Source organism: Myotis myotis, unplaced genomic scaffold, assembly GCF_014108235.1.
Source record: "Myotis myotis isolate mMyoMyo1 unplaced genomic scaffold, mMyoMyo1.p scaffold_m19_p_11, whole genome shotgun sequence".
NCBI classification, from domain to species: Eukaryota; Metazoa; Chordata; class Mammalia; order Chiroptera; family Vespertilionidae; genus Myotis; species Myotis myotis.
In genome coordinates this window covers 75543737-75571159 of record NW_023416315.1, presented here as the reverse complement: position 1 = coordinate 75571159, position 27423 = coordinate 75543737, and the positions used below count along the sequence as shown (strand labels likewise).

General features: G+C 36.0%; 1 protein-coding gene across 1 annotated transcript in view; it reads left to right on the top strand.

The window, feature by feature from the left end:
* The window catches only part of FOXP2 (forkhead box P2), a 691137-nt gene that overhangs the window by 428310 nt on the left and 235404 nt on the right, over window positions 1-27423 (top strand). The gene's annotated exons all lie outside the window — the stretch shown is intronic.

Below are 27423 nucleotides of genomic sequence, written 5' to 3'. Positions count from 1 at the left end.
TTGCTTTCCCACTGGTACAGCTTTGTTCACTGGTATATTAATTATTTTTCTAAAATAATTATTGTACCTTAATGCAATCTTAAAAGTATTGACTATTCCAAAATGCATCAAATTATTCTTAAATCAATCACATGTACAACTTCTGCACTGAGAACAAGTACTCAAAATACATTTATAACTAGTAAATGTATAACATTTATTTTTAAGATTGACAACTTTATCTCTATATTTCAAATTCTCTACATGTACTATACGATTACAGATAATGTTTAACATTTTTTTATTGGATGAATAATGGGAAAACTGTTAATAATGGTTATCTCTGGGTAATCAAGCTGGGGATATTTTTTTTTCTTCTTATAAATTTTGAATTTCTACATTTACTATGTATTCTTTATTTTAGAGAAAATTACACATACTCAAAAAACAAAAGAGTGTTATTCTTCTGGAAGCTCAATTATCACACAGAAAACAAATGTCCATTTTTTTTGGAGCCACTTTTTTGCCTATCCAGTTATTTCAATTAATAAGACAGCCCTTTCAGCTCACTCAAAACTGTAAGAATTGTTAAAATTTATACCTCGTACATTTCTATAGTTACTAAAATCCCACATCTGTTAACTCAGACAAGCCTTTTTGTCATTTCTTGGAACTATTTGAAGAATTGAAGAAACTTTTTAAGAAAATGAGTTTGTTCTTTTTAATTCTCTGTAAATAACAAGAGGTTCACTGTAGACATCAAGCCTTGAAAGTGTTTGGTGACCCTTTTCTCAACAAGACATAAATTGGCCTTTAATAGTATGTAATTAGGATCAATTCTAACTTTTCAACTCATTTCCTTTAAAGTTTGCTTTATTTTTAGTGTGATGTGTTTCTAATTGAGATTTCAAATTTTGATTTTGTTTAAAATTAAAGAATTTAGACCAAAGAGCTGAGCTGTTCCAAAGCCAAAATTATATTTTAAGTCCAATTTTGTGGCTTATCATCTAGTTTTCAACTGTCTAAGAGGTCTTCTAAGAGGAAAGAAAAATGCAGATTATGTAGATTGGGAGAAGGTATCAAAATAATAAGGCCCATAAATAATGTGAATTTTTTGGAAGTGTTGTTAATTAAACAGCATTCAGAAGATGGCAGCGAAGATAAACACTGGTACTCACCACCTCCCACAACCACATCAAAATTATAACTAAAATACAGAACAACCATCATTCAGAACATCCTGAAATCTGGCTGAATGGAAGTCCTACAACTAGAGAAGTAAAAAGGAAAGCACATTGAGACTGGTAGGAAGGGCGGAGGCATGGGAAAGGGTGGTCTGACATCCACCTGTTTTTTTTTTTTTTTAATCAGGAGGGAGATTGTTCCTGCAGAGGCTGCTCGTGAAGACCAAGGGGTCCCAACCCCACACTAAACCCCAACCCAGAGATCCAGAGCTGGCAAGAGAGTACTTGTAATTAGGGGCTATAAAAACCAGTGGGAATTATGGCTGAGTGACATGGAGGCTGCTGCAGTCCCAGCAGTTCCTCTTAAAGGGCCTGAGCACAAACTTACATGGTCTCCCTTCCTCTGAGCTCTAACAACTGGGGGCTTTGGGGGACCCAGACACAGAGGGGAAGGAAGTGGATTTTCTGGCATTGGGGCAGGAAATTGGGACCTGCTTTTTCCCAAACAGGGGTGCTCACAGGGGTCATTGTTCTTATGCTGGGACCTCCCTCATAGCAGGGCTGACTAGAAGCCATATCTGAATCTCCATCAGTCTGGAGCACACTGTTTGTTCCTCCTTCGTGATACCTTGACACCCCACCACATCCAGTTTGCAGCCCCACACAAGCTGTTTGCTGCAAACCTTTTCCATATGAATGACCTGTCTTGTCTCAGGCTTCAGACTTTGCTAAAACCTCTCAAACAAGGTGCAGCTGTTGACAACATACACCAAACCTATTAATAAAAACCCCAAGACCCAGCACTAGCACCAGCCTGCTTGGCTTCATAGCTGGGCCTCTCCTGGGCACTTCCAAACCCAATATAAGTAGCAGCCATCTGCAGATCTTTCTGGAGCTCCTGCTGGGTGGCCCCAGGCAGTGGCTGACTGTACCTCCCTGGATGCCCTATAGCCAGCACACCTGGTAGACAGCTTCAGACCATACCAGATTAAAATTCTACACATCCACAAGTGATACACTCAGGGGGCAGACTCAGTGAGCACCAAAGTCCCACTCCCACTGAAGTAAGTCCTGCTCCATAGGGGTGTGCCCTACATAGCAGCTCTTCCACTGCTGGTCATAACTGATCTGTTGGGGTCCAGCCCCAGCAGGTCCAGGGGTTCCCAAAGTTGTGGACAGAGTAGGCAAAGAAGGAATGACATGGAGACAGCGTTCAGTCAATCATCATAGTGAGGTTCTCCAGCCAGGTTCTGTTTATTGTCTTGTTACATCTGTATTTATACCAGTTGATTTTAACCCTATGAATTATATTCCAAAGGTTAGGGTATTTCTTATCTCCATTCCAAGGTTACTCTATTGTTCTATTAAGCTACAAGGAAGTAACTGAAGGAGATTATCCTAAGTAAAGATTATGTAGTTTAAGCGTGATTGTTTGTAGTTAAAGTGATTAATTACCCGCCTGGCACTTAGTTAAGGGGTTTTATTCCCTCCCTAACTCCAGGAAAAAATCCTCATCTGGGAAAACAACCTTTCTCAGGGAGGTGGTCCTGTTTAAAACACATAGCATTAAGAGGGGGAGCAAACATATGCCATATATGCCAGGTCCCTTGAAACATAAGCTGTGCAGATGTTTCTTCCCTGCAGTGACTGTGTCAAGCAGCAAAGGTGGACTGGCTTCCAGCACTGATGCTCATAGCCAACTAGCCTGGAGGTCAATTCCTCCCAATAACAACAACAGAAAAAACAAACAAACAAGAAAACCCAAACAAACAAACAAACAAACAAAAAACCTCAACTACAAGACTATGCACACAGCCCACAAAGGGACAACCCTAGAGTGCCCAGCTCAGGTGACTGGGGAGGCTGAGCCATTGGGTCCTACATGATGCCTACTCCACAAGGCCATTCTACCAACTCCAGGAGACATAGCAGCTCTACCTAATACATAGAGGCAGCCAAAATGTGAAGACAAAGAAACATGCCACAAATGAAAGAAACTGAAGCAAGCAAACTGCTAGATATGGAGTTTAAAACCATGGTTATAAGGTTACTCTATGATCTTCATAAGAGCTTCAAGGGACTTAGTAAGACTTTCAAGGATCTTAGTGAGAATGTCAAAGACATAAAAAAGGACCAGTCAGAAATTAATCATACACTAACTGAAATAAAGAATAATTTACAGGGATTCAACAGTAGAGTAGAGGATTCCAAGAATCAAATCAAAGATTTGAAATACAAATCAAAGCAAAAAGCACCCAATCAGACTAGCAAAAAAGAAAAAAGAATGCAAAAATATGAAAATAGTATAAGGAGCCTCTGAGACAACTTTAAGTGCACCAACATTCACATTATGGGGGTGCCAGAAGAAGAAGAGATAGAGAAAGATATTGAAAACCTATTTAAAAAAATAATAACAGAAAACTTCCCCTACCTGGTGGAAGAAATAAACTTACAAGTTCAGGAAGTGCAGAGAGTCCCCAAAAGAGGAACCCAAGGAGGTCCACAGCAAGACACATCATAGTTAACATGCCAAGGGTTAAAGAAAAAGAGAATTTAAAAAGCAGCAAGAGAAAAGCAGTTAGTTACCTACAAGGGAATGCTCACACAACTGTCAGCTGATTTTTCAACAGAAATTTTGCAGGCCAGAAAGGATTGACATGAAGTATTCAAAGTGATGAATAGTAAGGACCTATAACCAAGATTACTTTTCCCAGCAAAGTTGTCATTTAGAATTGAAGGTCAGATAAAGAATTCCACAGACAATAAAAAGCTAAAGGAGCTCATCACCACCCAACCAGAATTACATGACATGTTGAATGAAGGGCATTCTTTAAGAAGAGGGAGAAAAAGGGGGGAAAAAAGATAAAAATTACAGACAATAAAATGGCAATAAATACATATCTATCAATAATTGAATCTAAAAATCAAGGTAAACAAGAAATCTGGTGAATAAAATAGAATCAGAGGCATGAAAACATGGAACAGACTGATAAATATCAGAGGGAAGGGGGTTGGGAGGTGGGAAGAGATTAACCAAAGATCTTATATGTATACTAGAGGCCTGATGCAAGGAATTCTGTAAGAGTAGGCCTTCGCAGCCCCAGATGCCTCAGCCCTTGCAGCCCTGGTTTCATCTGGGAGGTCGTCTGAAAGGTCGCTTTGCTGTCTGGACGTTTGATCAATTTGCATATTATGTTTTTATTATATGTATATATGTATTACATATGGACACAGACAATAGGATGGTGAAGGCCTGGGATGGGAACTGGGTGAACATGGGGGAGAGGGGCAATGAGGGGGAAAAAAAGGGACATCTGTAATACTCTCAATGGTCAAGATTTAAAAAAAAAACACCCCAATATTCATAGTTTCCATTTTAAGCCTTACAGTACTATATAAGATTATAGGAGACTCATACTGGTTTTATGACTATAGTCCTGCTGATAGTGTTTAAATGTATATCTGTGCATTAGTAATTCTCAAAAAGTTTAAGAAATTACCTTCAGAAAACATACCCTACTTAAGTGCATAAAACTCCCATTGAGATATTAACTTTTTTTGGTTCTACTTTTCTCAGCACTAGTTCCACTTAGTTGAAGAGAATTACATGTGTGAAAGTCTGGCATTGTAATTAGAAATTCATGTTTCATACTGGCCTGTAATATTTTCTGAATTAAGTATCAATATGTAATGTAATGAAGTGAGCTAGATTTTGGGCTTTTTAATTAAGAAGATTTAAATAATAAGTTTAATATTCTGAGACACTTTTAGCATCATTTAAAAATGTGCAGATTTGCATTTAAACATTTTTACTCCTCGGTTTCTTCAGATGATGCCAGAGTTTTATAGCTATTGATAGTTTAAGTGCAATTCTAAAGTCCCTGCAAAACAGGACTGCACATATTGTTATATCACCAAGTTCTTTGTTAAGGTTCTAAGTTACTTTTTATAATTTTACTATCATAATTAAATGCACTATATGTCTTCATCATTCATTCACTAAACATTTATTGCATAGTATTTCTGACACTGTTTAGGTGCTTGTATACAGAGACATCTGTAATACTCTCAATAATCAAGATTTTAAAAAAACTGCGATATAAAACAGCAAAAATATTTCCACCTTTGGAGCTCATAGTCTATTAATACTAAATGTACTAAAATGAGGAGTCAACAATAAAACTGAGACTGTAATTGAACATAAAACGCATTCTTACAACTATTTTCTACCGGCCCATACACCAAAAGTTTGTGGGCTAGATTTTCCCTGAGAGCACATACCTGGGTTGTGGGTGTGATCCCCAGTAGCGGAGCACATGGGAGGCAAGGACTGATGCTTCTCTTTCCTTCTCTTTCTCCCTCACTAAACATCAATAAAACATATCCTCAGGTGAGAATTAAAAAAAAAAAAAAAAAAAAAAAGATAGTTCTCTTTAAAAACTACCTCCAATTCAAAGATATACCAGTAAATAGATCTAAAGTGAAATAAAAATTGATTTAACAGCAGCGTTCTATTTTAATAATCTCATATTCCCTGCAATGTTTTGGGTTCATCTCTGTTTAGGTATCTTGCAGCCTGTCCAACACAATGGGACCCAACAGACTCATTATTCTTTCACCCAAATGATTATCTTCCATTCTTTGCTATCTTCTTAAATGGCACTGTAATCCACCTCATCCTCTAATGAAGGAAGAAATGTAGGATTCGTGTTTCCTTTCTCTTTCTTATTCTCCAAATCCAATCTATTGCCAATCATTTTCAATTCTACTTCTTAAATTTTTATTTTTTATTTTTATCTGCTTTCCACTCCCCCAGTTGCTATCACCTAGGCTACCTCCTTCTCTTACCTCATGGCATCAGCACGCCTTCCCATTTGCTTTTCCCTGTATAACTAGATGATATTTTGAAATCCAGATTTGACCATGTCATTTTCCTTTTCTCCTGAGTGCTTCCCTTTGATTCTTGGAATAAAGTCCATCGTGCATGACAAAGCCTATTAAGCGCCCCATGACTGGGTCCCTCAGGGCCTACCTGTCTCTGCAGCCTCATTGATCCCTTATCTTGCTCTGTCTCTCACTGTTCTAGCCACAATGGACCTCTTTCTGCAATTGCAGCTAATCAAGTTCTCTGTTGCCTGCCTGAGATCCTCTAACAAGCCGCTTTATGACTGGATCACAAGCACAAATTCCAGCCCCTAACCCTTCACCCTTGGCCAGTAGAATTTATACTCATCTTTCAAATCTGAGATTTAAAGTCATTTCAGAGAGGCTCTCTCCACCTGTTCCCCACCCACATAGAAATGCACATTAAACTGGAGTGGATTTCCCCTTTCCTAACATTCAGGACCTGTGATTATTTATCCCACCTCCGTTTACTCTGGCGAGGACCCTTTCTCCAAATCCTATTACAGGGTTTGTCCAACATGGTAGATGCACAATAAAGTTTGCTGAAAGCATGGTTTGTCCAACATGGTAGATGCACAATAAAGTTTGCTGAAAGCATGTGATTGAATGCATGTGAAAGCTAGAATGAAACTTATTCAGTATTTCCAGCAATTGAATAAAAAAAAAATGTGTAAGATAGGTTAATCTTCATGACGTGTTCCATAAGGATGTATTTAATTTGTTTACTATTACTTATAGATTGAGTATTCGATACAGTTTAAATAGGCAGACTCATTGCAATGTTTACATATGCATGTTGTTACTTGGAGGGGGGAAATTCCTTCAGAACCCATTATTGATCATTTTATGATCTGTATTTCAGTTGTAAATGTTGTGGCATCCTATAAATAAGTAGCTGAGAAAAGCAGTCTCTGGTAAATGGAGTTGTTAAGAGTGTAAAGAAAATCAAAATCTGATTTTTAAAAATAACTGCTGATACCAATAAAAAGCCAAATGGATTTCTTGCAAATCTGGTAAATAAAGATGGGTTTTTAAGCTTAGACTTTATATCTCCTTTGATTCATGAGCTAATGCTCAAAGCCGAGTTATAGGCTTTAGTTTATATTGTACCTAACATGCAGGCAGACTCGTACACTTCAAGTGTCATTATGATATGCCACATGTAATAACATTACTTTTAAATAACATTAAGAACCTAATTTAAACAGGGGAAATGAAATTTAAAGTTGGAGTGAATGCCTGTTTTTGCTTTGTTGTCCTTTCCTGCTGGACTCATTCTGGTGCTGTTAGCCTTTTTACGTTAATATTTAGTACAGTACAGATACAGATAAATTAATTTAGCCACTCTCCTCTCTGGATAACAAATGGTCATCTAACAAGCAGCTTTAAACGAGGTGACAACCTCATTTATGAGGATAAACTTGGCATTTGATAACCACCAACCTGTAAATTCCTGCTTGTTTAGTTGCAATTTTATTTTTTGAGGTAAGTTATATTTTATAGCACACCAGCTGGATAGTTTAACTTATTTTAAAAACAGAATGGGATAAATTTTTGGTAGAGGAGGAAAAACTGGAATGGAACATTTTTATAGATATTTTAAAATTAGAAAACTACAGTAAAATTTTTTAATATATAAATTACAAGTTTAGCATTCTCAGCAAGTATTTTAATAAAAGTATTTTGATTTCAGACCTGCTTTCCTTATCTCTAAAATGGAAATAATAATAGTACCATCCTCGGAGGATTGGTGTGGGAACCAAATAAGTTATTGTACATAAAGAGTGTAGAAGTGTCTGACACATGTTAAAACTGCATTCATGTTAGCCACCATCATATTTACATGATTTTAACATTTATTCAGAGAATTTATACAAATGTAAGTTTCCTTAACTAGATAAAGGATTTACAAATATCAAGGATAAGTATGGCTTACACTTGCCTAAGTACTGCTTTATAATAAACTAAAATATGTAAAACATTACATTGATTTATTTTAAATATAAAAAATCCAAATAATGCTTTATTTCCATAAATATAAACTTTTGCTTCTTCATTATATTTAAATGTAACTAAGAAACAGTGTAAAGCACACTTGAACTTATCTCTGTCTTTCCCTCCTAAAACATAGTTCCTAATAAGAACATTTTTTCCCCCTGCTAAATGGATGAATTTTGATGCAATTGCTAGAAGCTGTATGGGTGGGTTTTTCTGTGAATGGGAGCCCTGGGCTGTGAAAACAGATTAGCCTCTATTTATCACTACCTCTCACCTTTAAAAAAAATTTTATTTGAATCACATAATAGTGATTAAACATTTTTAAAAAACATTTTTATTGACTTTTTTAGAGAGAGGAAGGGAGAGGGGTAGAGACATAGAAGCATTGATGAGAGAGAAACATGGATCAGCTGCCTCCTGCACACCCCTTACTGGGGATTGAGCCTGCAATCTTTACCAGAATGGAACCAGGGACCCTTCAGTCCGCAGGCAGATGCTCTATCCACTGAGCAAAACTGGCTAGAGCTGTTAAACATTTTTTATCTTAAAGTTTGATCACCCCACTAGTTCTAGTAATCATCTGTCATCCTGTAAACTAATCACATTATCATTGGCTGGATTCTTCTTCCCTTTTTCATCTGTTCCCCCAGCCCTTCCCTTCTGGTAATGATCCCTTTGATCTATGTTTCTGTAAGTCCATGTTTCTTTTGCTTGTTTGCTTTGTTTTATTTTTAGATTCCACCTCTGGGTATTTTTCCATAGAAAATAACACAATCTGAAAAGACAGATGAACCCTAATGTTCATTGTAACATTATTAACAATACCACGATATGGAAGCAGCTTAGATGAATGGTAAAGAAGATGTGGTATATATAGACAATGGAATATTATACAACAACAACAAAGAAAGAATGCAGTCTTGTCATTTGTGGCACCTGGATGGATCTAGAGGAGGTTATGCTAAAATGTCAGACAGAGAAAGACAAATACTCACTTATATGTGGAGTCTAAAGACATCTTTCTTTTAGAAATAGAATCTTGAGTACTCACCAGTCCTCTGGCTTACAATAAAGCTTTAAAAAGTTCCTGCTCAGCCAATGATATAAGTAATTCACTTCAACTCCCCAAGTTTAATTGGTTATAATCTCACCGCATGCCTCTATCTACCTTCAATATTGTTACATATCTTTCAAATTGCTTTATACATCTACATGTATTACATTGTCTGATATAAGTAAATCTAGGTGAGCCAATTCCTTTAATTTTTCATGTTAGAAAAAATCTTTACCTTACAAATAAATTCACATTAATGTCATTATTATTTTATTAAGGGAGTCATTCATTCATTAAAAATATAATTCGTTTTACAAGCACAAATATACCAAACACCCAGGTATATGTTTATGTATTGAATTACAAATTAACATGAAATTAAATATGAGACTAGTCTGACTGATTCCAAAAATGTTAGATTTTTAGGTAATTGCAAATGTTCACATTTGCATTAAATTATTCATTTGCAAATATCAATAAGCTTTGTAAGCAAACATTAGCTTTGAAACTCAATTCCATTAGGTTGTATGACTACTGCGGTTTTTTTTTTTATACTCTCACCACTAATATATTTCTTCTCTGAGTGTACAGCTATCTTTAAAACATTGAAGTAGACTGGACTTACTCAGGGAAACTATGAGATACCTGATGGGGAGGATTTGTTCTTTAGGCACATGAAAAATTATAGTGGGAGATAGAATATGAAAGTGATGAACTTAAGCATGTCTGCCAAATAAAGAGTTTTCTGGATTTTAAAACAAGTAAGAATAGGTCAAAATTAAACTGCATAGTTTGAGGTAGATGGATAAAATTTGTTTAAATGTGAGCATATAATGTCTCCTATTTCTGTGCAGGCAGCACTGCGTAATTCTTTAGAAATTTTTCATTGATCTCTGAAAATGACAAGTGTCAGGGATCTTTTGTGATGCACTTTCAAAAAAGTTTTGGTCAAGAGGTCATATAGTTACAATGTGTTAGTCAGTAGCCCTATCTCCTGTGGAATTAGCCTTATTTGAGTGTTTCCAAAGCTGGAAATGTCCCGTAATTCACATTAGTGAACTAATGTGTTTGGGAACAGCTTTATGTGGATAAAAAGATGAGAGAATTCTTTATGATTAAAGAACAACTATTTTTCCTGTTGAACTCAATGAAATCAGTAGATGAGGGATGCATAGTTTAATAGAGAACATGTATTCAGGAGTATATTAAGTAATTAAATAGTATATTTTTGCCTTTTTGAACCTTTTGTCATTAATGTCTTATTTCACTTAAAATACAAACTTTATCAATTTTTAAAAATGTAGGTATCATTTTAATATAAAAAGCCATACTATCTGATTTAAAGTCTCAAGGTTTGTTTTTAACCATCAACTAATATTTATTTTCTACATATAACTAAAATTTTAGATTAAATAAAAATGGAAAATATTGCTAACCACAAATTACCTATTTTTCTGGCAGGATTTGGGAAACAGATTAAGGAAATAACAGGTTTGAAATGAACTCTTGACACATGGTAATTTATGAACTCTTATCCTAGAAAATTGATGAGCTAGAATACAAATATATTGGCTTTAAAATGAACAGAACTGGGTTTGAATTTTACCTTCACTATTATCAGTTATTGACTATGGGCTAGTGACTGAACCTCTTATCCTTAAATTATTATTTGATGACATCTTTTCTTCACTTATTCATTCATTCATTTTATTCAGCTTTAATATATAACTAGAGACCCAGTGCACAAAATTCGAGCACATGGGGGGGGGTGTCTCAGCCCAGCCTGCACCCTCTCCAATCAGGGATCCCTCTCACAATCCAGGACTGCTGGCTCCCAACCGTTCACCTGCTTGCCCGCCTGATAGCTCCTAACTGCTTCTGCCTGCCAGCCTGATCACCCCTTAACCATTCCCTTGCCAGCTCGATTGCCCCTAACTGCCCTCCCCTGCCAACCTGGTCCCCCCTAACTTATTAGATTGAGAAAATGACATTTGAACTAAGGCTGAAGGATGATTGGGAGCTAGTCAGGAGCAAAATGGTAGGGTGAGAAGTGTGTTTGGGGGCAATCAAGAATTCACATCAGACATCAAATATCTGTAGAAAATCTAAATAGCAACATTAAATAAGCTGTTTATTATATAAGTCTAATGATTAGAAGACAGTCATTGTACTAATCCTAAGTCTTTTCTCTAGGAATGGTTTTACACCTGCTTTGTTTATTTTTTAAAAATTCAATATGTTGGGGTGACATTGGTTAATAAGAGGATGTAGATTTCAAGTGTACATTTCTGTGATACATGTTACAATTCTGAATCTTAGTTTTGGCTGTATATTTGCCATGGATTTGTAGTGTTTGTTATAGCTTCTTTACACCTGAGTTTTTTAATGCAGAATAATACAGTTAAGTGTAATTGTTAACATTCTGCTCTCAATGTTTTCTTCCTATAACTAATATCTGAAATCTTTAAAACTTTTAAAAACAGGTTTTTTATTTTACTTTATTTTATTTACTTTATTTATTTTATGTTACTTTTTAACCCTGTAACTTTATTTCTGGTTCTTTTTGATAACCTAAATTAATTTTTTTAATGATCCTTTATACAAATAATGTTCTCAAGCAAATATTGTGCCCTCTAAGAGTTTAATTATTACAAATCATAGTTGATGGGAGATTTCTTCGTGTTGATACTTGGTATTCTCTCCATACATACGGCTGAGGCAAAAGAGGTGGTTTGCGGTTGTGAGTATGTGAAACATTTATTCTTGTATTATTATTCATTAATTATTATTTTCCATATAAACAACTGTAAACCTACTCTGTCTCACCTTGTACAATAATCATAGGTAAGTTTTTAGTACTATATTGTCATATTGGCATACAGGTCTGATCATTTTTGTTTGTTTCTGGCAGTTAGCCTTTGTGGTATATTTATTTTTTCCATTTTTTTCCTAAAACTAACATCGACAGTATCTCAGTTGAACTTCTTTCAGCAGACACCAGCCTATAAATCTCTTCAGACTGACTTCAAGTCACTGATCAAACCAGTGGAACACTGCATTAGTCCTGTGCTATTTAAAGAGTATATGTTGGCAAGATAGTCAGATAAAGTTGAATAAGAGGACTTAAAGGTATATCTGGGTATATTATATTAACCTACTCCAAGACATTTCTAAGTGCCATGTCTCTGTCATAAAAGAAAGTTATACGGTATGCTTCATAAAATACTCAACAGTATAACCTCTGCCCTGACTGCTGTGGCTCAGTTGGTTGGAGCATCATCCCATACGCCAAAGGATGGCAGTATGTATTCCCGTCAGGGCACATTCCTAGTTTGTGGGTTCGATCCCCGGTTGGGCGCATACAGGAGGCAACCAATTGATGTTTCTCTCTCTCTTACCTTATCTCTAAAATCAATAAACATAACCACAAGTGAGGATTTAAAAAAGAGTATACATATTGCTTGACTAAAGATTTGAATATTGATTGATTAGCATGATATTTTCTACTGACTTTTATATGAAAGTTAAGTTTACTTTCAAATTTGTAGTAATGTCTCTTTAAGATGATCAGTTACATCTTAGATAAAGCCTGCTTTCTAATTGGCACAGTGAAGAAATTTTACTTCTTTCAAATTTTTGAAAAATGTAGTTGAAGTCAAATGTGTATATTAAGATATTACTTAAGCATTCTACAATGTGTGTCATCTAGCTGACCTGAATATGAAGATTGTTTAAAAATAATCCTTAATATATTCCTTTGACTTTTTTGTTTGGTTTTCTACTTCTTCATCACACATAGTAGGCATGTGAGATGTCTGATAACTCTTTTGTAATGTGTTAAAAGCCTTTGCCTTCTTTGCAAGTCTGAAAGACTTATGTTAACTGCCTATTTCAATAAATCTTGAGCAAATTAAACTGTTTAATAAATGTTTAAAATTGCCTTTAAAACCACTTATTTATTTATTTAAAACAAATATTGAGCTTCTCTTGTCTTCAGAACTCTGTAATAGTTCCAGAAGAAAACTGAGTCCAGATTCACTTGGGGAATATGAAGTCTGCCCAATACACATCAGAAATGTTAGCTATGATCAATACAAAGGAAATTGCAGCTTTGATTATGAAATGATGTTCGAGATCATCTGTTCCAAGTCCTTGTAAATTTCTTACAAATTAGGAAATTTCTATTTTGTCAAAAGTAGTAATCGACAGAGTTGGGAGAAAACTTGGGACCTTTGCTTTAGAAATAAGCATTGGGTTAAATCGTGCTCAGTCATTGTCTAAGTGATTAAGCTGCAGTTAAGTCCTCTGATTTTTGTTTGTTTGTTTTCTCTCAGTACAATATGGTTCTTATCTCTTTACTGAAACAGCATATGAAGGCTCCTGGCACAGAGTCTGGAACATTGTTGGAGTTTATAAAATGTTTTTCCTTCCCTATTCCTTTCTTCTCCATTACTTTGCTACCCTCTCTTCAAAGACAAATAGAAATAAAACAAAATTTCTTCATACATTCCTTCAGCAAACATTGAGAACATGTGTCAGATGGCAGGGAGTTAAATTTGAGTAAGAAAGTTCCTTTCCATGTTCTTTTTTTATGGGCTGTTCCTGCAGCATTGACACCTGGTGAGCCTCTTGTCCCTTACTTTCCTTGGCAATTTTTGTCCCTGATTCTCATTCTGCTTTTGACTCTTCTTTATCTCCGTGGGAATCTCTTCCCTGATCCACCTTTAATGTTGATGTTTCCCTAATGCTGCTTCCTCTTGTTATTCTTCTCATTTTATGGTATCTTTGTAACCTCATCGTTATAACGCTTATTTCACTCTGACCTTTCCCCTGAGTCTCAGATGTACATATTCAGTGTCCATGAAACATTTCATTAAGATACTCCCTAAGAGTTTTATGAACCCCAAACTGAATTCACTAAAACCTCTTCCTACCCACATCTTCTTTTCTCTTCCTGGATTCTTTAGCTCAGTTCATGGCAACAACATCCATTCAGCTAATCAAGCCACCATCTGTTCATTCTTTCATTCCATTCTACTTAGTAGTCATAAATGCTGCCTTAATACTCACCTGTATCTGGAAGCGTCTGCTAGCGTGCGAGTTGTGCATTGCGAAGCACACTGTGCCTAAGGGATTGTAAATGTGGTTTTAATGATTTCCAGGCGCTGTTGGTAAAGTGTCTGGTTTTATGAAGTCAGTATATTTTGATAGTTTTTCCAAAGAGGGAAGTGAAGTGTCTCATGGAAGGAGTGCCTTTTGGACTTTGGACAAAATACCAAGAGGACAGGCTTCACCCTCCTCTCTCCCCTCCCTTCCCGCAACTTGCCATACACGTAGTTAAGGGACCTCTCTTGATCAAATGGTTACCCTCAAAGTCAACTGCTTCTCTGTCCTCACTTCTGTTACCAGTTCCCTCTCCTAACCCACAATTCATTTCCCATACTGCTTTGGGGTGATTCATGTAAAAACAAATTCAGTCCACTAGAATGTTGGATGAGGTTGGGGAAGGAGTGGGATGAGGGCTCAGGTAAAACAGTTGATAAGAGTGGGTAGTGGGATGATGCTAGGTCACCAAGAGGCTTGAAGGTCATGCTGTGAAGCCAGGCATGGAGGTAAAATCTGCAGTTTTAAAACATTAACATTACACACTATGAAACCACGAGAAAACCATAGGTTCTATTATTAGGCTGACTTTTGTTGAGGACTCAACTCTGGATACTTACCAGCTTTGTTATCTTGGGCATTTACCACAAAACTTTTGAAATTTCGCATTTTTATTTTTTAAATTGTTGGTAATGATTTTTATTTTCAAGAATTGTTGTGAGGTTAAAAAAAGAAAGTGTAAAAAGTGGGTGCCTTGAGCCTAACACATTGCAGATTTGCAATGCACATTTTAAAACTTTTCTATTTAAATAGTTTACTTGTAGTAATTTTGATAAGGTATGATCATCCATATAATTATAATTGATTTTAAGGAAATTAACATGTTAAATTAAATATTAAAAAGCATAAATTATATGTAGACTAACACCATTTTAAAAGAGGAGTATTTATTTCTCTAAAATTTAACCATAACATTCTTTTGAAATTCTTCTCTACTTTTTAATATTGACAAATTAATTTATAGAAACTTAAATATTTACATAAAATATTTTCATAAAGTGATGTGAATTCATAACTTTTAAATTTAAATACCTGGGTTAAAACCCCACAAAATCTTCATATTCTATATTATGTAAAAAGGCTTCATGAGTTTATAGTTACAAAAATATAAACAATTTATCCTCCTGAATAAAACAAAAACAAAGCTCCTATTATAAATATTATGCTTCTTCTCAATTTCTTTCTCATTGGGTCTTTTTTTTTTATAAAAGAAAGCTTCATTTATATAGAAAAGTCTTACTTTTTAAAAAACTGCTATAATATTCCTAAATTATGTATATACTTAAAAATCTTCTCTCAGCCCTTTTTATAAAGCATTAAATCAAATTATATTAAGAATATCTTCTCATTTCATATTATTGGAAAGATGACAATTTTACAAGACAAGAAAATTTTGTTCTCCATTTCCAAATAGAATGAGGAACGTAAGTCAAGAAGCTCCCCAAAATAAAGAAAGTAATGACAATACTAAAAAAGCATTTAAATCAGAGGAAAATAAGTCCAAAACAAAATTCAAGGTCATCTTTCCAAATTCAGTTGAATGGCAAAACAATCTAAAATGAGACACATAGTCAGCCTGTCCTTATCTGTGACATATGGCTTAAATAATATGATACTGAGAAAGGGAATGTGCTGTTAATATAGTAATATAGGTATGGTTTTATATATAAAAATTAAAATTGAGCCTGGCTGGTGTTGTTCAGTGGTGAGCATTGGCCTATGAACTAGGAGGTCAGGGTGCGATTTCTGAGGTCAGGGAACAAGCTGGGGTTTGAGCTCTACCTCCAGGAGGGGGTGTGCAGGAGGCAGCTGATCAATGATTCTCTGTCATCACTGATTTTTCTATCACTCTCTCTCCCTCTCCCTTCCTCTCTGAAATCAATATAGACAGCCTTGTTACTTGTATTTCAATACACTTTCTTTAACTACCATTGTAAGAATTTGCATAATCGTAAGTATGCCCTTGGGAGTATGTTACTCATGCAAATATCATCTGGCATGAATTGCCAGACAGGGGTGGGAGGGAGTCTGAGAACCACCCCTTGTCTAATTTTCAACTCAAGTTAAATTATTTAAAAGCCAATTATTATAGCAGTATTTTAAATCATATTACAAAGCGTTTCCAATTAGTTACAATTAACTGTGATCTTTTATCTTAAGTATTGTATTTATTTGCATTTTCAGAAAACTTCTGGTATTTTTCTAAATTGTTTGACTCTTCCAAAGGCTCAGACACACGACTTGAGTTATATCTATTGCTTTCTAACTACGCCAAAGTTAATGCCTTAAAGCAACAATGAGTTATTTCTCATTCTGTGGGTTAGGAAAGGGGCAGGGGAGATATTGGCTAAGTGTCTCCTCTACTCCACCTGGCAATGGCTGGGGTCACTCATGGAGTTGGTTGGCTTCATCTGGAGATGGGGCTGGGCTTGAATTTCCAAGAAAACTTTAACCACTTATCCAACTTCTCAGGGCTCCTCTGAGGCCTCTTATCACTCACCCCCGCCCCCCCGTCCCCGCCCCCATTGTCTCTCACTAGTCCCCACCTGGCCAGAACTTGCACTCAACACTGAGGCTGGCTACCCACAGAAACGGCAAAAAAAAAAAAAAAAAAAAAAAAAAAAAAAAAAAAAGCCAGTCCTCTTAAAGGCTACCTGGGAACTGGCTGGGTAACAATTCCAGCACTTTCTATTGGTCAAGAGAAGTCATTGAACGGAGAGAGAATAGACTCCATCTTGATTCAGGAGGAGCAGCTTGCACATGCAGGGAGAGGCAACACGACTGGGAGCCAACTTTGGCAACTAGCTGCCTTCATATCCATGTGAATTAAAATAAAAAAAATAAAAAAACTCTGGGTACAGTCTGCCAATTCCTCCTATTCTCATATTACAAGTAAGCTAAATCAGCAAATCAGTCAAAAGCAGAAGTCATATTTCTTTTTAAAAAATGTTTTTATTGATTTCAGAGAGAGGAAGGGAGAGGGAGAGGCAGAAACATCAATGATGACAGAGAATCACCAATCAGCTGCCTCCTACATGCCCCACACTGGGTATAGAGCCTGCAAGCCAGGTGTATGCTCTGACCTAGAATTGAACCCTGACCTCCTGGTTCATAGGTTGATGCTCAATCACTGAGCCACACTAGCCAGGTGAGAAGTCATATTTTTTTACATTTTTTATGGAAATTATTCCTGTGAGTCTTACTGAACTCACATTATTTCCAATATTTTAATATTATTTTGAATTTCTGAGTAAGCTGTTTTCAAATTTTCACTCAGTTGTTCAAATTATAGTTACTGAAAAATGAAAGACAAATAACTGGCTAGGAGACTTCATTTCTATATTGTAAACAGCCATTCATGTCTTTAGAATAATTTTGCAGATAATTTCAAAGTATGTGTGTGGTTGTTGTTATTATTTGTCTCATTTTAATAGTTTAACAACGAGGATCACATGTGTTTATTCATTAAATGTTGATTGAGCTTCTGCATTGTGCCAAGCATTGTGTCAGGCCGGGGGCATCTGCTATGAATAAGGAAGAGTCCTAGCACTCAAGGAACTTACAAGGTTATTAAAAAAGCTTACTTATCTTAAGTGAGTTAGAGTCCTTTGGTTACATTTATCTGTCTAATTAACCTCCATAAGCAACTACCTAAAAACTGGATGTTTTCTGGAGTTTACGGAACAATTTAAAGTGTGAATAATCCAGTAGTGAAGCTAACTGGACTATACTAGGAATTCCCAAGCTTCTGTGTGTTAAAGAAAATGCACATTTGCCTTGTTTCAGTTATTGATGGAAATGTGTTATTTGACATTTTAGAAAAACTGGGGTACCCAGGATATTGTGAAGAGGTAAGAATGTTGGCAGGGGTATATGTCACTGGGTTTTAGCATTCCTATTATAATTATGTAATCTTGGGAAAATCATATAATCTTTCTTGGCCTCAATGTCTTCACATTTTTTTGAGAATTTTGGACTAGATGATTTTCTTCTCTCCCCACCCCCGCCCTTTTCAAAAAATCTTTATTGTTGAAAGCATTATATATGTTCCCTTTTTTCTCCCATTGACCTGTGGACTAGGTGATTTTCATATGCCATGAAAAACACCAGTTAAACTCTACCTCCTTCTTTTCTTCTTAGTTCTCTCAGAAATGAAAAGAAAGCAAATGATTTGTACATATGAAATAGCTTCAGTGGCATAAAATATACTGAATCAGAGAGATAAGAAAATGGCTTTATTGTAGTTCAATAATCTTGATGAGAGGAAAGAGTGCGGGAGGGGGAAAGTCCTTGGGGATTACTTTTTACCCTGGGGTTTTGATTTGTATTCCATTATCCCAACCCTCACCTCCCCTTCTTCCTTGAGTCTGTCTAAATAAGCGGCAGTTACTTATGAGAATGTGTTGTTGGATTTAACTTGTGTCAGAAGTGGGAAGAGGAAAAAGGGGATAGAAAAAAAAAATTTCCCCTGACACTTTATTTTATTAAAGGTCTCATATACCTTTCCTCCATTACAAAGGTTCCCTACAAATGCTCAAGTGTCATCGAGTAAAGGGTGCTACTTGATAATTTCATCAGCCTGAATTTGCCTTAAGACACCAAAAAAAGTAGATTTTTTTCTTTCATTTACTTTGAATGTTTTAAACTCGATTTATCTGTTTTCATTGCATATTTCTATTTGGCCTCTGAGAACAATGGCTTTTGGTGGTCTGATCACAATAAGAGTTTGCTCTGTCGTATTCTTGAAACATTATACTTTTCCTTTTAATGTCTGAATCATGAACAACCCTTTATTTCTGACATATTTATTATTAAACTTTATTGCTAACCCTTATTTCTGACATATTTATTATTATATTTGGCCATTCTTGTGTCCTATTCTTTGTGCTACCTTTCTGAGGTGGAATCTTAGCTTCATTTCTGCATTTTTATTTCTTTGGCTGAGAATCAAAATTACTATTTGTCTATATGTGTTTACACCATGAATAAAATTCAAACTTTAGGCTATTTGCTTTACTGTGTTTGTATTATATCTTATGAGCTGCTTTTGTTTTATATCTAACTAGGTTAATTTTTGAACTCCAAAGCATTATCCTGTGACTTTGCCATTTTCCATTTCCTGTCTCTCTCCCCTCCTTCCTTCTTTTCTTTCCTCATTCCTTCTTTCTTTCCTTTTCCCTTTCCTTTAAATTATTCAGCACTATTGCAAGTCTCTATGTTACATGTTTTTCCTCAATCTGTTTTATAAAGTCTTTTAACTTTCTCCCTCCATTTTATTAATATTATTTTAGCCAGTTTCCCTAACATTCCTCCCAGATCTATTAAAAACAGTTTCCAGCTCAGAAAAAGTCACCAGCCACTCAGAGGTTAGCTGTGGCTTCTGTTTGTGCATGTCAGGATCATCTAAGAGAAGAAATCCTAGAAGACAGAAAAAGAATTAATGCTGGGACACCTATTTTCAGCACAATATCTTTTTTACATTCTAGTTCTTGAGCTGATATCTTTCTTTTGAGTTGAAGTCAGACATCTACAATCCAAGTTCATTACCATTGCTTTCTCAGTAACAGTAACTGATTGTCAAATACTACTAAAATGTATTACTTCAGTAGGCTTTGCAGTAAATATCTTGGAAATTTAGATTAATCATTATCACTGGATATTGTGATCTGAAACATTATAATCAGTTTACATTTATTGTCTTTTTAAAATCAATTGATGTGAGAATAAAGCAATACATTCAATTATAACTTGCTAATAGTTCATTCAAGATGTAATGTATATGCATTAATGTCAATATAAATACCTCTTAATTTCAGTGGCTAACATGTATATAAAAATTTCATAAGTGAAAACTGTATTTGAATAACGCAATTAGATATCACATTTTGAGTATCTAGATCAATGTTTCAAATAAATCTTTTTGTGATGACGGAAACGGTCTATACCATGCTGCCCAGCACAATCGCCACATGTGGCTACGGAGCACTTTAAAGTGATCAGTGCCACCGAGGAACTGAGTTTCTAATATGTTTAACATTCAGGAACTTGCATTTAAATAGTCACACGTGGCTAGTGGCTACCATATTGGATCTAGAACCTTTTAAAAATGTATTTCACTATAAGTGAGGCAACATTTAAATAGAAATGTATGATCTACTTATTATGCTCATTTTATTTGTACTCATTTCATTGAAAATTTTACTTTATATTTTTAAGTGAACATGGAGTGACCATACCAATCAGAATACTTAATGCAATCACTGCTGGTGACTCCCGGAGCTTGGCGAGGAGTTTATGGCTCTCCTACAGGCCACCACACTCTGTGAACATGAAGTCTAAGTAAAAGTACAGTAGTCATGCCGCAAGTGTAGTTTCAATACAAATGTTCTTATGTTCAGAATAAGAAGCAGAATAAGGAAATTATAAATATGCTGCTTGAGACTTATGCATTTACTAAGACAAATAATTTTCCTAGCCTCTATTTTGACTGTGTGACTGTATTTTTTTAGTCAAGAAGAATGATTTTTGGATTGAAAAGTACTAAATAAGCATCATTATAAAGGAATTAGAATATGCATTAAGGAAAGGATTGTGAAAAAGCAGCTCCTTGCTCCCCAACCAGCATGAACAAGTTTTATCTCTCTGTTAGTTGACAAAGTTTGGAAACAGTTTTCGAACAGCTATCTAGGCCTTAGTCAATATGCAGAGTGGAAATTTTGCCCAAAGAATAGTGCAAAGGCTGGATATATAGATCCTCATTTAAAGAGGGAGGGAGGAGAAGGAAAGAGAAAAAGAGGCAGAGAAAGATAGGTGAGTTCTCAAAGCTATAAAATTGTGACTAGAACGAATTACTGAAGAGATGGTTCATGAGTTCTAAAAAAGGGAGCAATCATCACTAGAGGAGCCAGGAGTCACAGAGAAACACTCGTCCAACTAATAGCATTGACTTTTTTGACAAGAGAAAAAGAAGAATGTGGTCGATGGTTTATATCTAAAGCATTTGACAAGATTTCCCATAAAGGCCCAAATAAGACAAAAAAATAGGGAGTAGGTGACAATGCAGTTGGGTAGATTAATTAGTTGAACAGCCAGTGCCAAAGAGTACTGATTAGCTGAAGGGTGGGCTCCATTTGTGTGATAAAGAACTCTGTCATTAGCCTTGTGTTTTGTTTTGTTTGTTTGTTTTTTTCCTTTCCCCTGTTTGTATCAGTGGCTTTGATTAGTGGTGAACAACCTCTGTTCCTTAAAAGCCAATTGAAGAAAAATAAAAATAATCCTAGGCTGCAATATAAATGGAAACCTTTCCTTCTCTACCCACAAACAAAAATGCATATATACATCTCTTTTTTCCCATTTTGATTTCACCTGTCAATTGAATTGATTTCCTTTTAGTTTCTAGTGGTTTATGCTCATTTCTGCATTAACATGGTCTCATTATGGCCATCACAGTCTTGATTATATATGACCTTTCAACTGAGGTGCCTTCTTCTACTGAAATGTCTTAGTAAACCCATAAGCTGACTTCCTGGAAATAACTACTGTTAACATTTTTGACTATAACATTTTTTCTACAAAATTGGGACCACAATGCGTATATTTCCTTTCAGATTAATTTTTAAAAAATATATTTTATTGATTTTTTTACAGAGAGGAAGGGAGAGGGATAGAGAGTTAGGAACATTGATGAGAGCGAGACATCAATCAGCCACCTCCTGCACACTCCCTACTGGGAATGTGCCCACAACCAAGGTACATGCCCTTGACTGGAATTGAACCTGGGACCCTTGAGTCCGCAGGTCGACGCTCTATCCACTGAGCCAAACCAGCCAGGGCTCAGGTTAATTTTTTTAAATCAAGATGTTATTACAGTAAAAGTTTTCCTTTTTACTGTGCATGTATATGAGTTTTGATAAACACATAAAGTCTTGTAATCACTACCACAATCACAAAGAGTTCTATCAGCCCCCCAAATTTCTCTGTTCCCTTTGTAGCCAGCCCCTTACCTGCCCCCAGTTCTGCATTGTTTAAAAACCTGTTCATTTTCTTCTATTCTCCTTGTCATGAGTGTTAGCTCCCATATGTGGCTTTTTAAAATAATCATCCTTTATGCCCAGGCCCTAATAGAATTATATATTACTTAAATTTTCTTTCTTTTTTTATTTATTTCTTTTTTATATATTTTTATTAATTTCAGAGATGAAGGGAGAGAGATATAGAAACATTAATGATGAGAGAGAATCATTGATCAACTGCCTCCTGCACTCCACACACTGGAGATTGAGCCCACAACCTGGGCATGTGCCCTTGACTGGAATTGAACCTGTGACCCTTCAGTCTGCAGTCTGACGCTCTATCCACTGAGCCAAAACAGCTAGGGCTTTTAAATTTTCCTAATTAGTTTCTAAACTCCTCAAGTTTTAATAGTTAACATATTAAAATTTAAGATAAATCTATTGCACAGCATATGGATATTCTCTTTAGAAATGAAGAGATTATAGTTGATTTATTTAAATTATCAAAATCACATGGCTCAGAACACAATTAATTCCTTTTTTTAAAAGAACTTTTTTATATAATTACATCAAGGATAGTAGAGTCACTAGTTCCATTCTAACCTCTTCTCACTACATTGGAGTTTCATGTCTAATTAACATGTTTTAAGAGGGATTTAGACAAATTGGAAGGCATTCATGGGACAGTGAGCAGGACGGAAAATAACCTGTTAGATTGGTTAGCCTATTTTTTTTTCTTTTTTATCCTAGGGATAAAATGAAGACTAATAAGGTCTAAGCCTCAAAGAAGTAGATTTGAGCTGAGTTCATAGGAGAATGTTTTAACTGAGCATTTCCAAGAGTGAGTTCTTTGCCACTTTTGGCCTTCCTGCACACCTTGAATATCCAGTTAATGGAGATTTGTGGAGCAGATTTAAATGGCACAATGATGGCTAGGTCTTTACAACCTTAGGTTAAAATTTTCATAGCAAAGTCTTGAGAACGATTAGTGTTTAGGGAGAGCAGGATTTTGTCACTTTATTGCCAACCCATCCCTCTGTCTTCCCTGTTCTTCATGCCTGAGTCCGGTAAGGACACCTGATGTAATGACAGTATTGGAAGAAGTAAGTACTTAGACTTTTCCATAGTCACTATTTTCTCTCCCATCTTTTATGACCTACTGCTGAGCCTGAGTAAGAACCATGCCTGATAGACTGACCCAGGAAATATTAGCTTTTAGAATCTCTAATCATACCTAAATCATATTTATTGCAACCCTCGTCTGGTTTAGGACCTAATTGCTAGTGTACTACTGGGACTCCTGTCCTCATCTCTAGGTCTCAGCTCACTTCATTTTTGAATCTTACTCTGATAACATGATCCTCAGTGGTTCCCAAACCAAAATTCCTAAAATGTGGTCAATTTATGCAACTAGAATTCTGCTATAGACCTATTTCCTTTATTACCCCGGATGTTTGTCCACCCGGCAAACTCTTGGGCCATTGCTTGCCCTTGCCTCTAATTTTCATGACTGAATCTCTACCCCAGAGAATTCAGTCACCAGGAATCAGTCAGGTGAGTAACTTCAATATAGCTTTGGCCCAGCAGTATTCTAAGCACCAAATTTCTCTTTGCTCAAAAGTCTAAGCATCAATAACTTCCCAGATTTTCTGTCGCTATGCCTTCATACTTGTCAAGACCTTAAGCCACCTCAGCTTGGTTCTTCAGACCTCACCTGAACCATTATTGCTGATTCTCGGCAATCTTTAAAATTTCATATTTTGCCTTCCTAGCTAAAACTTTTACCATAGATCTTCCCTGGTGCCGGTCCTGATGTAGGAGATGGGTTTAGTGATGGGCCCTGCATTGGGTTTGTAAACTTATGTAATCAAAGATGATTACACGGAAAAATCTTAAGATGGAACAGATATGTTGAAACTTCTTCAAAATGCCAGTGAGATTCTTACTTCTTTCCATAGTGTAGAGATAGTTGCCAGATAATGAGTTACTGTAGGTCTCAGAAGTAATTCAACAAAAGCAATAAAGATATTTGAGACAGATTGCATTGAGACTCGGGTTTAACATTTTCCTTTTGCTTTTTCCAAGTTCAAAACATCACAAGCAGCTCACTATTTTCCAAATAGGCAAGAAAACTTTCAAAATTGAGATTGCGATTCTAACACCTGTGCGCTAAGCTCTGCACTACAAGACATTTGAGATTGTTATTGCTAACGTTCAAAGCACAGAGTTTGAGTGGTGACTGTCTAGCATCAGCAAATAAGCTCGCCAGTCAGTTTATGGAGTTGACTTATTTGAAATTGGCAGGTGGTTTCTCTTTTCCATAGATTTCATTCTTCTTTTCCTGACAGTGCATGTGTTTGGTGACCTTCACTGTTTGTTTAGCTTCTGCATACATTCCTCAGGATTTGTTTTATGTGTGTGCGTGTTTTTTGTTTCTTATGTTTCTTGTTATGCTTGGCTACCACTTAGAAGGCGTAGGGGTGGTGGTCTGCTTTGGGTCGGCAGTCAAAACAAACGTGATACTCATTTTGAATATCTGGCTATGAGTTTACATATAAAACTATAGGCGCCATTTATATAAGTATGTTGCTTGAATTGAGTTTGTTTTCAATTCTCCAGTTGTAGCTAAAGAAGTGCAAACAAATTCAAAAATTCCTTAAGAGTAAGGATCAGAAGTAATGTGAAGACTGGGGGATAAGCCACAGAGGGAATAATCAAACCTGAAGTAAGGGGAACAAAGTCAAAATATGGTTATTTTTTACAGAGAATTTGGAGATATCTCAACGGAAAGGGTTAAGGCTCTCACTTATAACTTTCTCCTCCTCACCACCTTCCTTGTTGTTCACTTGCTGTGCTGTACAAATAGTAATCATGTTTCATGCCTCTTGACAGCATATGCTCAGGTATGAGGAGGATGGGAATAAGAAAAAAAAAAGAAATGGAAAAGTACAAGAAACAAAAGGGATTTGTAAACAAAAGATATTTGCTTGTTATTAACATCGCCTTTACAAACATTAACAGTAAGGTATTAGAGAGCATTAACATTTAGAGTGGGTCTGTTTTGGAGAGCCTGGCGTGGGTCTTTCCACTCTTGGCTTTCAGAACACTGTCATCCCCCAGAGGTGTTCTTCATATACCCCTGGCTGTTTTTGTTCTGTCTCCTTAAATGGCTCTTCTTTTTATGCCCACTTACTAACTACTGCTTCTCCCCCAGGGCACTGCCTTCAGTGTACTGTTCTTCTGCAATGCAGGGCATATACACAGGTGACTTCATCTACCCTCAAGATTTCACCTGCCTTGTATACACCAGTTAACGACCTGAACTTTTCTAAGCTGTGATCTCTCGCCAAAGCTTCATTTTATTTCATTATAGCTGTTTATGGGATATCTTCCCTTAGTGGTAGTAGGCAATTTACATGGACCACTTACAAAATTGAACATTTATCCTTCCCCTGAATTGTTTTTTCTCTAAAATCCTCTGAGTTATAGAAACCCTAGGAGTCATCTTTGATTACTCAGTTACTCCAACGATTTCCCACACTGATCCAGGACAGTACCAAATTCTGGTATATAGGTGCCACCACTCCACTTGTTTGACAATTGTAGCAGTTTTGTAACTGGTCCCTCTGCTTCTATTACTGATCCTCTCAAATGTATGTATATATATAAAATGAAGTTATGGTTAGTTTACTTCTTTGCTTAAGAAAACCTTCAGCTGTTCACTATTGCCTTCAGAATAAGATCCAAGCTATTTGACATGACATCCTGTATTGCTCTTAGGCCAAGTTACTCGCCCAGGCTCCCTGATGCAAAACTTCAAGCTCCCTGGTGCACAGCTTAATCTTGAGCAATCCTGTTTAATGTTCCCATACCACATAGTGCTCTTTGCTATACAGTTCTTCTCTTTGATCATGTCATCCCCTACCTGGCATACATCCTCATTCTTTTCAAATCTCAAATATTCTCTCTTTCAGAAAGAATTCCAAACAATTCTTCCTAACCAATTTAGGTACTGTTCCTGTTTGCTCCCACAAAAATGCTATCAATATATCTTATGCTATATTAAAGTTAACTTTTATATACCCGTCACCCTCAAACTACTGTTAATTTTTAAAAACTGGATTATTCCTCTTTCGGTTCTCATCAGTAAACATAGAATCTGAGGTGGAATAAATGCTCAACAAACATTTCACCTACTTAATATAAGATAAAGTAGTAAATGAAGGCTAAATATTTGAAGATGGTCCTTTTTGCTTTTGTATTGTACACATCAGAGTTCTGAATAAAGCTGTTGTTCATCCCCAGTGTTCAGCGGGCCTCTACCAGGCACAGGAAAGGGCTGTTTTTCTTTGCAGCGCATCCCTTTGACACTGCAATTCCCTGTGATTGCACTATGCCTGTTGCGTTACCTGACCACAGACCTAAATATCCTGAATGTAAGGCTTAGAAAATCAGAGATGCTATGTCTTCCCTCTTCATGTTGCCTTTATAAATGGAAACTATATTATGTGTGTGTGTGTGTGTGTGTGTGTGTGTGTGTGTGTGTGTGTGTGTGTACTTTGAAGCTATTAGTCAAGTTTTCAAAAGGGAAAAAGGTCACTATGACAGGATATGCTATGTCATATCCAGTATTCCACCAGAATACATTAGATTATAAGAGTAAAGCTGGTCATCTGAAACACAAGGAAGGAGAAATTGCTTTAGAGCTTTCTGCGCTTTCTGAGCAGCTCATCCTATTTGTGACTCTCTGGTTGCCTCAGTGCTCACTGCTGTTGACCTTCACATAGTGGTAAATTCAGAAAGATATCTAAAAACTAAAGTTAAAAGTTTATATATAATTGAGATGCATGGATAGGAAGCATCATGACTGGAATGCTTAAGGTCTATTTTTCTCATAAGATATTAAACTCAACTTAATTTTACAAATTGGCATGTTGTTGAAATCATGATAAAAAAGGAAACGTGTTTTGCTGATTAGGATGCATAAAGATTTCAGAAGTGTGTACCTGGAATAGATTCTCTTTCTTTCCTTTTTTATCCTGTAATATGTCAAAGGAAAAGATTTCAGATCTATAATAATTTTATGAAAAATGAAGAGTATTAAAATAATGAAATGAAAGTAATTGTG